This window comes from Culex pipiens, chromosome 2 (genome assembly GCF_016801865.2).
Source record: "Culex pipiens pallens isolate TS chromosome 2, TS_CPP_V2, whole genome shotgun sequence".
Classification (NCBI taxonomy): domain Eukaryota; kingdom Metazoa; phylum Arthropoda; class Insecta; order Diptera; family Culicidae; genus Culex; species Culex pipiens.
Window position 1 is genome coordinate 200796046 of NC_068938.1, and position 12542 is coordinate 200808587.

General features: G+C 30.2%; 1 protein-coding gene across 4 annotated transcripts in view; it reads right to left on the reverse strand.

The window, feature by feature from the left end:
* LOC120419143 (OTU domain-containing protein 7B-like) overlaps window positions 1-6822 on the reverse strand; it is a 73063-nt gene extending 66241 nt beyond the window's left edge. For 3 of the 4 annotated variants that reach the window (XM_052707449.1, XM_052707448.1, XM_039581777.2), the window contains exon 1: window positions 6123-6822. The gene's annotated coding sequence lies outside the window, so the exon portion shown is untranslated. The remainder of the gene's footprint in view (window positions 1-6122) is intronic. The other variant, XM_039581778.2, reaches the window with a different exon arrangement.
* Window positions 6823-12542: the final 5720 nt, after the last annotated feature.

Here is a 12542-nt window from a genome sequence, read left to right on the forward strand (position 1 = left end):
TAAGGGACTTTACTAAAATTGGCTAGAACTATGGGATAATTTTGACCAATTTCGTTGGGGTCATTATTTTGGCCATGAAATGGGGTCCTTAAGCTAAAATTATTCTAAAAAGTTGAAATTTTGAATGTTGATTTTTTTAATTATTTGATATACCCCCTAAAGGACTTTGTTTAAAATGGTTAGAACTATGGGATAATTTTGACCAATTTCGTCAGGGTCATTATTTTGGCCATGAAATGGGGTCCTTAAGCTAAAATTATTCTAAAAAGTTGAAATTTTGATCATTTATTTCACCATGAAATGGGGTTTCAAGCTAAAATTAATCCGAAAAAAATAACTTTTGAGAGTTCATTTTTTTAATTTTGTTATATTCCGTAATGGAATTGATTTATTTATTGAGAATTTTTGAAGTGTGAATAACAAAAACTGTTATTATTTTCACAGAGCCAGGAAGTTGGAGCTGACGTTAGCGTTCGAGCTGGAGTGAGACCTCGGAGACTGCATCGGTTTCAGCAAATTTTCAGCAACTTTTACTTGGAGTCGGAATCTGTGAAGTCGGGTATTTTTGGAGAGCTGAAGTCGTCGTTGACGTCATATCCTGCATCCAGAGTCGGAGTTGTCTTCAAAGTATGGATTCAAAGTCGCTTGGAGGTACCCGACTCTGCAGCCCTGACTAGTACAGAGGAGTTATGGCAACTGCAGGTTTATTTGCAAATTAAAATTAACCCAAAACAATCACTTTTTTTGTTATGGAGACATACCAGTTTAATAACATTTTTTGTTATTATGCTGCTCCACCTCTCCGCACAAAATAACAAATCTTGTTATTCCTTCATGATTCCTTCTGTGTTATTGGTTTGTTATTGCAATAACAACATAATATCAGTATAAGTTATTCTTCGACCAAATCTTTGTTATTGATTTTTGTTATTTTAACAACTGATCCGATCATCCCAATAACAAATTTCGATCTTCTCACAATATCAAAAACTGACCTTCCCAAGTTATTTCCGTCTGCTCGGGATTTGAATTCATAGGACAGAGTGCAGAGCAAAATCCAACATTTTTCAGTAAAATCACTGTAACTTGCCAATAGTTCATTTTAGTTTGAAGTCTACATTGATTATTATGTAAAATTGTCTGGAGAACACGATGGTGATAAAATAAAACAAATAAAAACACAAGGAATTGGTCAAAACTGATATTTAATACTTAAAACGTAAAAATATAATATTAGTGGACATTTAAGGGTTAAAATTTTGTTTTTATCGAATTCCCTGGACAATTTTCTATAAAATCCCACCTGTAGAAAGTCTTTTGCTTAAATAGTTGCAAAGTTATGTTTTAAAAAATCGTCCAAAAGTGTACTCAGTTGACCTGGAATGACCCAAATAACATAATAGATTCAGCATTTAAAATAAAACAATAATGCACTTTTTTCAGTGTTTGTTAGTGCGTCCATCCCGGGAATTCCTGGGACAAAATTTCCAGGACTGTTCCCGGGAATGAACAAAATTGAAAGAAAAAAAAATCAGATAAGGTTGTGGAAATAGATGAACAGTTGGATACTTTGCAATCGATAAGAATTTTTAACTTTAAAATTTTTATTCTACATATATCTTCATTAATTTGGCTTATTAGGCAAAACTGTGAAAATTTTAGTAAATAACAGATCCACAAAATGCCTAGCGCTTTCATTATTTTCTATTAAATTTTATTTATTTTTAAATATATTTGTAATTTTTAATTAAAACAAAAATTTCATATAAAATTATTTTTCATCCAGCAGCGGCGTCTAGGGCAAATGCGGACAAATTAGAGCGTCCAATTTCCCGGGGTTACAAAATTCCCGGGAAACGGGAATTTTTCAACAAATTTCCCGGGAAATCCCGGGAATTCCCGGGAAATTTGAAATTCAACGAAAATCATTCTGATCCTGTTCCTGGTCAATATTTTGCAACATTTGTATAGAACAGCAACTTTAATGATCAAAATAAGTGTTAGGATCAATTAATTGCTTGACTGCTTGTAAAAAATCATCCAGCTTTGAGAAAATATATAGCTTTTATCATTTTTAAGGCTGTCTTTAAATCGTAACAAATCGAAAAAAAAATCAAAATTTTTCGTTGAGAAGTAATATTTTTTTAATCAAATTGTTTGAACAGTAAAAATCTATGGCAACATACAATTGCTTTTTAATTTTTCTCAGTGACCATACATTGGAACGAAAAAAAATCAAGCAGAAATATTGTTTATCGTGGCAAATAACTTCTAACAGAATAAGTATTTTTTACATGTGAATGAATAGATAATCATTGAATTTGCCTTAAAAATCTAATTTCTGGCGCTTTTTAACTTGAAACACTATTTCATGAAACCACAACTCAAAGTTTTCAATTATATGAAGCGAGTTTTGAAAATATGGTTGCATTCTTTGGATTGATTCCATATTATAAGAATTTGTTTTTTAACGATTTTTCATGGTTTCATTTATGGTATGATTTTTGTTAAGTTAAGTTAAGTTTAGTTAAGTTAAGTGTAGAAGTGGTTGAAATTAATCGATATTTTTTATATTTAACTCTCTTACGCCCTTGGTAGCTCACGTGCTTCATAAATTTATGACTTCAAACTGTAATTTCTCGAACACTTTTAAACAAATTCGTCTCGCAGAACCTTTTTTAAAAAATTTAATTATGTCAATTCAAATTCAATTCAAAAATAAATATTATCTGAAGTAAACCTTGACATGAAATTTACAGACAAACTAATTAGTTCAATATGAACAGTAGATTGCAATGAATAAAATAAATCAAGTTTAATAATTATTATTTTTTGTATAATTTCAAAACATTGGTGCAGAAAGGTAGGAAAATGTATACCTCCGCTTGCATTTCGGGAATTCCCGGGAAATTTACAAATTTCCCGGGAAACGGGAAATATTTTTTCCGGGAATTCCCGGGATTTCCCGGGAATTTTTTTCCCCGGACGGGAAATTGGACGCTCTAGGACAAATGTAACGAATTTAGACAGCTATTTAAAAATAGAATCATAATTCTAAGCTGGCCATTAGGCTCTATTTTTATATTAGTTTTTCATTAACTTTACCTCTTCTTTTATGAACAAAAATTAATAGCGATCATTTGATTCATAAAAACGTTAGTTAATCCACATTTAGGTGGTTGGTGCCTTCCTCACATTCATAAAGTAAAGACACTACACACCCTCCAAAAAGTGTATAAATAACACTTATTTTTTATCAAATTATCTAGATCCGGCTTCAAAAAAATGTATCAAAGACACTAAAGTACTTATAACTTTTGATGGGGTTGTCAGATCTTCAATCTTTTTAACGCGTTAGAAAGGTCTTTCAAATACCTTTCTAATAATATATAGCATGACGGGTTTTCTTACAAAACCACCCTTTTTACAATCTTCCGAAGTTTAGCTAAAATCGTTTTTTTAGCATAACTTTTGAAGTACTTTTCTAAACTTTATAATATTAACTAGGGTCTTGTGGGACCCCAAGACGGATCGAATGAGACCAAAACGGTTTAAATCGGTTCAGCCAATCCGGAGATAATCGAGTGCATGTTTTTCGGTGCACGGACTCACATCCAGACACACGCACAGACATTTGTTCAGAATTTGATTCTGAGTCGATAGGTATACGTGAAGGTGGGTCTACGAGGTCAAATAAAGAAAATCATCTTTCGAGTGATTTTAAAGCCCTTCCTCATTGAGGTGAGGAAGGCAAAAAGACTCCAATATTCATAAAGATTTTGAATGTCTTAAACAGCTTTTCCATACTCAAATATATTGAAATAGTGAAAAGAACCTTAAATTTAAAGTAAGTTACTAGAGCAGAAATGAGTGATTTCAACTTGAAAATTGTACAAAATATTACAAAATTATTCAAGAGTTAAAAACTAATTTTCAAACAAGTATGCTCAGAATTCCCGACTTTTCCCGACTTTTTGACAAAAAATCATAAATTCCCGACTTTTTCCCGATTTTTGGCGGATTTTGGCGAATTCCCGACTTTTTCCCGACTTTCCCGATTTCCCGACTTGAGTGGCCACCCTGATTCGTAAGAAAAAAGTGTTCCGAATTTGTGGATTTCGAGGGTCAATGTTTTTCTTAAAAAACTTGATATAAAACGTAAAAATGTGCAGCCGGTCTATACCTCAATCGAAAGATCTCAAGAAAAGCTTTCACATGAAGGTCAAACAAATCATTATGTTCAATTATCGATTTTCCATGATTTGTTGAACATTGGCAGATATGTAATCTGTTCCGAATATGAGGGATGATTGTATTACTTATCGATTCTGTTATATTTGTGTGAACAAAAGTAGGCCATTTCGTCATTCGAGAATTACAGGAAAAGTAAACAGTTGAACAATGAAGCTGCAGAAATTCAAGCAAAACAATGTGAATGGGCCAAAGCCGAGGTGTAAACAAACAGTCTGTCTTGACGTCAGTGATATTTCAGTATTTCAACTTTAAAAAATTAAAGATAAATTTTCCTGATTTTTTACCACTCATTCTATTAAAAGTTGTAATGTAAATAGGTATAAAAAATTAGAAATATATTTCTACGTTTACATCGTTATGTAGAAAGACTTATCACATAAATGTTTTAAAAATCAAATATTTCAACATTTTAAAGTTTTGGGGAAAAAGGTTACCTGTTTGCACACTGTTTCAATGTTCAAATTAGTCAATAAAAAGACTACTTAAAAGACGCAATGTAACTTTAGATATGAAACTTGCTATGAAATGAAAATTATAACTAAACAATGACAATATGATGACATTAACATTTGCGATTTCAAAGGCGGTAATGTTTATTTTACTAAATATAGTTACTTTAACAAAGTTTTACCTAAAATCGATAAAAACCATAAAAAAATCTCTTCCCACCTAAAATTGCCGAAAAGATCTAAATTTCATAACAATCTATCTAAGGACAATAAATTTAAATTTTTTAAGCCAAAAACACAGATGCGTGATTTGATAACACTCGGGATTTTAGTAGAGTGGCCAGAAAATAGTGCGTCAGACTATTGTGGTTGATGTGCACCGTTGAGGTTATCTAGTTGGTGTATTTTGGTAGATCTACCTCATTAAATTAATTAAAGCTACTACTCGATATCTGACTAAGCGATCAACGATGATTAGGTTAAGCTACAAATGTAATAAATGAGTGGTATGTGTTCAGACGTGGATTTTTATTTGGAATTAAATAGAACTGATTATTCATTATGAGTTCGATTTTGAGCTTCATATTTTAAATAATTTGTTTTTGAATCAAAATTTTTGTGCCTGCTCAGCGAACTTTGAAAAACAAAAAGGATTTTCTGATTCAGAACATGAGCCGACCAAAAGTTAATTTCAATGCACCAAACCAGCGTGTCACCCAAAATCCAAACCAGAAAATTCACTTTTCCATCCCCGCTGCAAGAAACCAGGCCTCCGTTGCACTTTCTCGACGCGGCGCGCACTTCCTTCCCATGTTAGAGTTTTGTGCAAATTCCATGCGGCGCTTCCTGCTCCCAACTCTCCTCCAACCCCATTTCAGTTGCGGAACGGCCGTGCAAAAACACAAAATAACCTTGAAAACGTCTATTTACGAGCGCTGGTTTCGGGAGGGTGGTTTGGGGGGGAGATGGCTCGTTGAGGAAGCCACCACAACCAGGCCATCGAAGCCTGCAGCGAGCGCCAGCAGTGCCGAGCAAGCGAGAGCGAGGAGGCACTTGCAAAACCCGCTCCTACTACAGTGTTTATCTACTACGTTGTGTACTATCTATAGATAGCACTATAGATTTTTTGCTTGCTTGCTTTCTTCTTCTGTATTACGTACCACATTCCGCGTGGAAATCATTGAACCTTTTTTTTCTCCCCCTTTTGAGCTGCTGGACAGCAACACTTGGATCAAGTGCAACAGTTTTCCCCTTTTTCTCTTGGTGAACAATTCTAGAGAGTTGGGTTAATCTAACTTCTAGATCTCTGGCCGAAATTCCTCCCCTCGAGGACAAACTTAAATGCTAGTATTTTTTTCAAGTATAAATATCACACAATATTATTGTGTGTACTCTCTCTGCGTCTGTATTCACACTCACACCAGAGTTGTCGTCGTCGTCGTCTGCTGCTGATGACCGCTTCCTCCCGCGGGGCCACCCCTCAGAGGCTGGTCGCGAATCGCCTTCCCTTTTTGGGACAATTGCCTTGGAAGAACCTTGAACGCTGCTGCTGATGCTGCCTTCCCTTACAGTATTTATTTGGTATTTTTCCTCGATGCTGATTTGCTCCGACCTTTTCCCGGAATCGAGCTTTTCACACCTGGACACTAAAATTTCGACTTGTCGAACACTCGTTTTTCCGAAAGACGCAATTCGCCACTCTACTCAAGCTTCCACAAACCTCCACCGGAACCAACTCCGGAATTCTGTTTTGGCCGACACTTGCTTGCTTGCACCAGCAATGACGATTTAGGGACAAAAGCAACAACGACAACAAAAACACTCTGCCCACTGAAGGTCGTTCCGCTTTGCTCCCGCTGAACCTCACTATCTTTGCTTTTTTTTCTTCTCACGTCATTGGCCAAAAATCGGTGCGACCTGCTTCCACCCCCGCAAAACGCGGTCACCGCGAATTACTGCGTCTTCTCCCGGCACGCAATTCGACACGATTTTTCCTGGCTGAAAAACCAAACTTAAAAATTTTCCCCTCTGCTTCCACCACACACACGGCAGCAGCACTTTATTTTCGTCGTCAGTTCGTTTACCGTTTGCCGATCCGCGCTTGTTGAAAGATGAGTGAAGACTGAAGTCAACCTGCGATCCACGGCGCTCTCTCGCGCGAGTTGAATGTCAAACACAAACAAAGTTTGTCGGAGTTTGCACGGTTATCGAGTGAGAGTCATTTTGGGATAACGTTCACTGAAATTGGACAAATTTGCTGGTGCTCAATTTTGAGCAGCAAATTATTAAATTATCAACCCAATCCAAGACCCAATCCCGCCTTTAAACAGGCTTCGATCCAAGTGGTACGTTCGTTTGAACAGCCAGTGCGGCACTGAGTGCCGCACTCGTCGGTGTCAGTTTTGGTTCAATAGAACGTCATCTGTCAGTGTGCTTGGAACTCGCATGAAACTGAAAAAAATATCGAGTGCGGCACTAGAGTTTCAGTTCCAAGATGGCGGCGAAACTCGTGCGGAACTAGCGCGAGTTTCTTCAAAGACACACTTTGACAGCTCTGAGTGCGGCACTCAGTGTGGAACTAGCCATCAAACGAACGTACCAAAAGATTCGCCAAAAAAAAAATTCAGCCAATGTTTGATCTTTAAGAGGATTGGAAAGAAAAACTTTCAAAATTTTTAAATTTGTCATTTTGTAGAGGTCTATTTTGGCCACGAGGTGGTCCCTCCAAATATATTGCATTTATTTCATAAGTTAATCCGTATGTACATCCATCTTTACGTGAATACACCATTCCTCTATGAATTTTATTTCAGTGTTTTTCACAGCTGTCATCGCAAACGCGCGCACTGTTTACAAAAAACAACAACAAAATCAATAACATTTCCCGGCCGGGAGATTCGCTGGGGCTCTATTATCATCCGGCAACTTCTTGGGCCAGCAGCTTCGTCGTAGTAAATCCGGATTTTCCATTGTTTTGTGTTGAATTTAGTGCGTGTTCCAGGCTCAGTAAGGCCACAGAGAACAGATGTATATCATTGAACAAACAGCATTGAAAAACGTGTGTAAAAATTCAAACCAAAATACGTTGAAATGAGCTAGGGTGTGCACCATCCGCCTAGATAGCGCCACTTCCAAAATCATGATGGCCTACAGTAGCAGAACGTTGGACCATATAATCACTGCATAAAACATTCCGTACGAACGACATCAGACCAATGTCTGACTGCCCTTCATCAGAGGGTTGTAATTTTACGCGCCAAAGAAGGTAAACAAAACGAAATCGGACATAACATGTGTAAAGGGACTATTTTAAGTTGTCGCTTGAAAAAAAATTTTTGAATGAATTTTCTGTTATGTTTTCGTTAATGTTAATGCATTTTTGCATTATTTTTAATCAACTGGAATTATACAGAAGTGACTTTTATATTATAACGAGATTAACATTTATTTTCTTTCGAAATTATTGAGCATTTTGAATTGTTAAGTCAAGTATTCTCAGCCGCGACGGTGGCGCCGTCAAGCGTAACCTGCACACTCTAATTTCTTTGATGCAAGATTGTATGCAACGCATTTTTTTTTAGTTTACACGGTTTACACACAAGTTAGAACCAAGATGTACATCTGTTCTCTGTGGTAAGGCACCAGTAAGCGAGATGATGGTAACCCAGGAGGACAAGTCATTCGAGCTGCTGGAGGTGGACCCTCAGGAGAAGGAGGACAACGGGGTGGTGGTGGTGCTGGACTCCAAGCAGAAGGGCAAGCGCACCGTCATCAAGACTTCGACACGGCAGCCGTACTTTTTGCCCGTGTTTGGCCTGAACGATCCGGAGAAACTCAAGCCGGACGAATTGGGTGGCGTAAACAAGGACTCGTACCTCATCCTGGAGACACTTCCGGCCGACCGAGCAGTATTCGGACATTGGCGGGTTGGACAGGCAAATCCAGAAATTGATTGAAACCGTCGTGCTGCCGATGACGCACAAGGACAAGTTCAAGAAGCTAAGAATTCATCCACCGAAGTCTACCTTCCTGAAGCTGGCCGGCCCGTAGCTGGTGCAGATGTTCATGATTTTGGCTGTGTTTTAACTAACAAAGCAAAAAAAAAATCGATGTTTACGACCCTCAACTCTCACCAGCTCACCAGTAACAAGAAAGAAATAAAAATTAAAATTCATTATAAACCTGTCCCATTGATTTGTTATTATCACAGTTATTCAGTTAATAATGCTTATATTTGCTTTAAAAGTTTTAGGTTTTGAAAAACATATTTTTTCCTATTGATTTTGAAAGGGAAGGGAGGTGGGGGGAGGGGTTCCATAAACTTTAAAAATATTTGCAACGGGCCTACTTGGGCGAAAATATTTGCAAAAATAAAAACAATTCAAAAAATTTATAAGGTAAAAATAACAAAAATTTAAAAAATTCTAAAATTCTAGAATTCTAAAATTCTAAAATTCTAAAATTCTAAAATTCTAAAATTCTAAAATTCTAAAATTCTAAAATTCTAAAATTCTAAAATTCTAAAATTCTAAAATTCTAAAATTCTAAAATTCTAAAATTCTAAAATTCTAAAATTCTAAAATTCTAAAATTCTAAAATTCTAAAATTCTAAATTCTAAAATTCTAAAATTCTAAAATTCTAAAATTCTAAAATTCTAAAATTCTAAAATTCTAAAATTCTAAAATTCTAAAATTCTAAAATTCTAAAATTCTAAAATTCTAAAATTCTAAAATTCTAAAATTCTAAAATTCTAAAATTCTAAAATTCTATAATTCTAAAATTCTAAAATTCTAAAATTCTAAAATTCTAAAATTCTAAAATTCTAAAATTCTAAAATTCTAAAATTCTAAAATTCTAAAATTCTAAAATTCTAAAATTCTAAAATTCTAAAATTCTAAAATTCAAAAATTTTAAAATTCTAAAATTCTAAAATTCTAAAATTCTAAAATTCTAAAATTCTAAAATTCTAAAATTCTAAAATTCTAAAATTCTAAAATTCTAAAATTCTAAAATTCTAAAATTCTAAAATTCTAAAATTCTAAAATTCTAAAATTCTAAAATTCTAAAATTCTAAAATTCTAAAATTCTAAAATTCTAAAATTCTAAAATTCTAAAATTCTAAAATTCTAAAATTCTAAAATTCTAAAATTCTAAAATTCTAAAATTCTAAAATTCTAAAATTCTAAAATTTTCAAATTCTAAAATTCTAAAATTCTAAAATTCTAAAATTCTAAAATTCTAAAATTCTAAAATTCTAAAATTCTAAAATTCTAAAATTCTAAAATTCTAAAATTCTAAAATTCTAAAATTCTAAAATTCTAAAATTCTAAAATTCTAAAATTCTAAAATTCTAAAATTCTAAAATTCTAAAATTCTAAAATTCTAAAATTCTAAAATTCTAAAATTATAAAATTCTAAAATTCTAAAATTCTAAAATTCTAAAATTCTAAAATTCTAAAATTCTAAAATTCTAAAATTCTAAAATTCTAAAATTCTAAAATTCTAAAATTCTAAAATTCTAAAATTCTAAAATTCTAAAATTCTAAAATTCTAAAATTCTAAAATTCTAAAATTCTAAAATTCTAAAATTCTAAAATTCTAAAATTCTAAAATTCTAAAATTCTAAAATTCTAAAATTCTAAAATTTTAAAATTCTAAAATTCTAAAATTCTAAAATTTTAAAATTTTAAAATTCTAAAATTCTAAAATTCTAAAATTCTAAAATTCTAAAATTCTAAAATTCTAAAATTCTAAAATTCTAAAATTCTAAAATTCTAAAATTCTAAAATTCTAAAATTCTAAAATTCTAAAATTCTAAAATTCTAAAATTCTAAAATTCTAAAATTCTAAAATTCTAAAATTCTAAAATTCTAAAATTCTAAAATTCTAAAATTCTGAAATTCTAAAATTCTAAAATTCTAAAATTCTAAAATTCTAAAATTCTAAAATTCTAAAATTCTAAAATTCTAAAATTCTAAAATTCTAAAATTCTAAAATTCTAAAATTCTAAAATTCTAAAATTCTAAAATTCTAAAATTCTAAAATTCTAAAATTCTAAAATTCTAAAATTCTAAAATTCTAAAATTCTAAAATTCTAAAATTCTAAAATTCTAAAATTCTTAAATTCTAAAATTCTAAAATTCTAAAATTCTAAAATTCTAAAATTCTAAAATTCTAAAATTCTAAAATTCTAAAATTCTAAAATTCTAAAATTCTAAAATTCTAAAATTCTAAAATTCTAAAATTCTAAAATTCTAAAATTCTAAAATTCTAAAATTCTAAAATTCTAAAATTCTAAAATTCTAAAATTCTAAAATTTTAAAATTTTAAAATTCTAAAATTCTAAAATTCTAAAATTCTAAAATTCTAAATTTCTAAATTTCTAAAATCCTAAAATTCTGAAATCCTAAATTTCTAAAATTCTTAAATTCTAAAATTCTAAAATTCTAAAATTCTAAAATTCTAAAATTCTAAAATTCTAAAATTCTAAAATTCTAAAATTCTAAAATTCTAAAATTCTAAAATTCTAAAATTCTAAAATTCTAAAATTCTAAAATTCTAAAATTCTAAAATTCTAAAATTCTAAAATTCTAAAATTCTAAAATTCTAAAATTCTTAAATTCTTAAATTCTTAAATTCTAAAATTCTAAAATTCTAAAATTCTAGAATTTTAGAATTTTAGAATTTTAGAATTTTAGAATTTTAGAATTTTAGAATTTTAGAATTTTAGAATTTTAGAATTTTAGAATTTTAGAATTTTAGAATTTTAGAAGTTGCACAAATTCTAAAATTCTAAAATTCTAAAATTCTAAAATTCTAAAATTCTAAAATTCTAAATTTCTAAATTTCTAAATTTCTAAAATCCTAATCCTAATCCTAATTCTAAAATTCTAGAATTTTAGAATTTTAGAATTTTAGAATTTTAGAATTTTAGAATTTTAGAATTTTAGAATTTTAGAATTTTAGAATTTTAGAATTTTAGAATTTCAGAAGTTGCACAAATTCTAAAATTCTAAAATTCTAAAATTCTAAAATTCTAAAATTCTAAATTTCTAAATTTCTAAAATCCTAAAATTCTAAAATCCTAAATTTCTAAAATTCTTAAATTCTAAAATTCTAAAATTCTAAAATTCTAAAATTCTAAAATTCTAAAATTCTAAAATTCTAAAATTCTTAAATTCTTAAATTCTAAAATTCTAAAATTCTAAAATTCTAAAATTCTAAAATTCTAAAATTCTAAAATTCTAAAATTCTAAAATTCTAAAATTCTAAAATTCTAAAATTCTAAAATTCTAAAATTCTAAAATTCTAAAATTCTAAAATTCTAAAATTCTAAAATTCTAAAATTCTAAAATTCTAAAATTCTAAAATTCTAAAATTCTAAAATTCTAAAATTCTAAAATTCTAAAATTCTAAAATTCTAAAATTCTAAAATTCTAAAATTCTAAAATTCTAAAATTCTAAAATTCTGAAATTCTAAAATTCTAAAATTCTAAAATTCTAAAATTCTAAAATTCTAAAATTCTAAAGTTCTAAAATTCTAAAATTCTAAAATTCTAAAATTCTAAAATTCTAAAATTCTAAAATTCTAAAATTCTAAAATTCTAAAATTCTAAAATTCTAAAATTCTAAAATTCTAAAATTCTAAAATTCTAAAATTCTAAAATTCTAAAATTCTAAAATTCTAAAATTATAAAATTCTAAAATTCTAAAATTCTAAAATTCTAAAATTCTAAAATTCTAAAATTCTAAAATTCTAAAATTCTAAAATTCTAAAATTCTAAAATTCTAAAATTCTAAAATTCTAAAATTCTAAAATTCTAAAATTCTAAAATTCT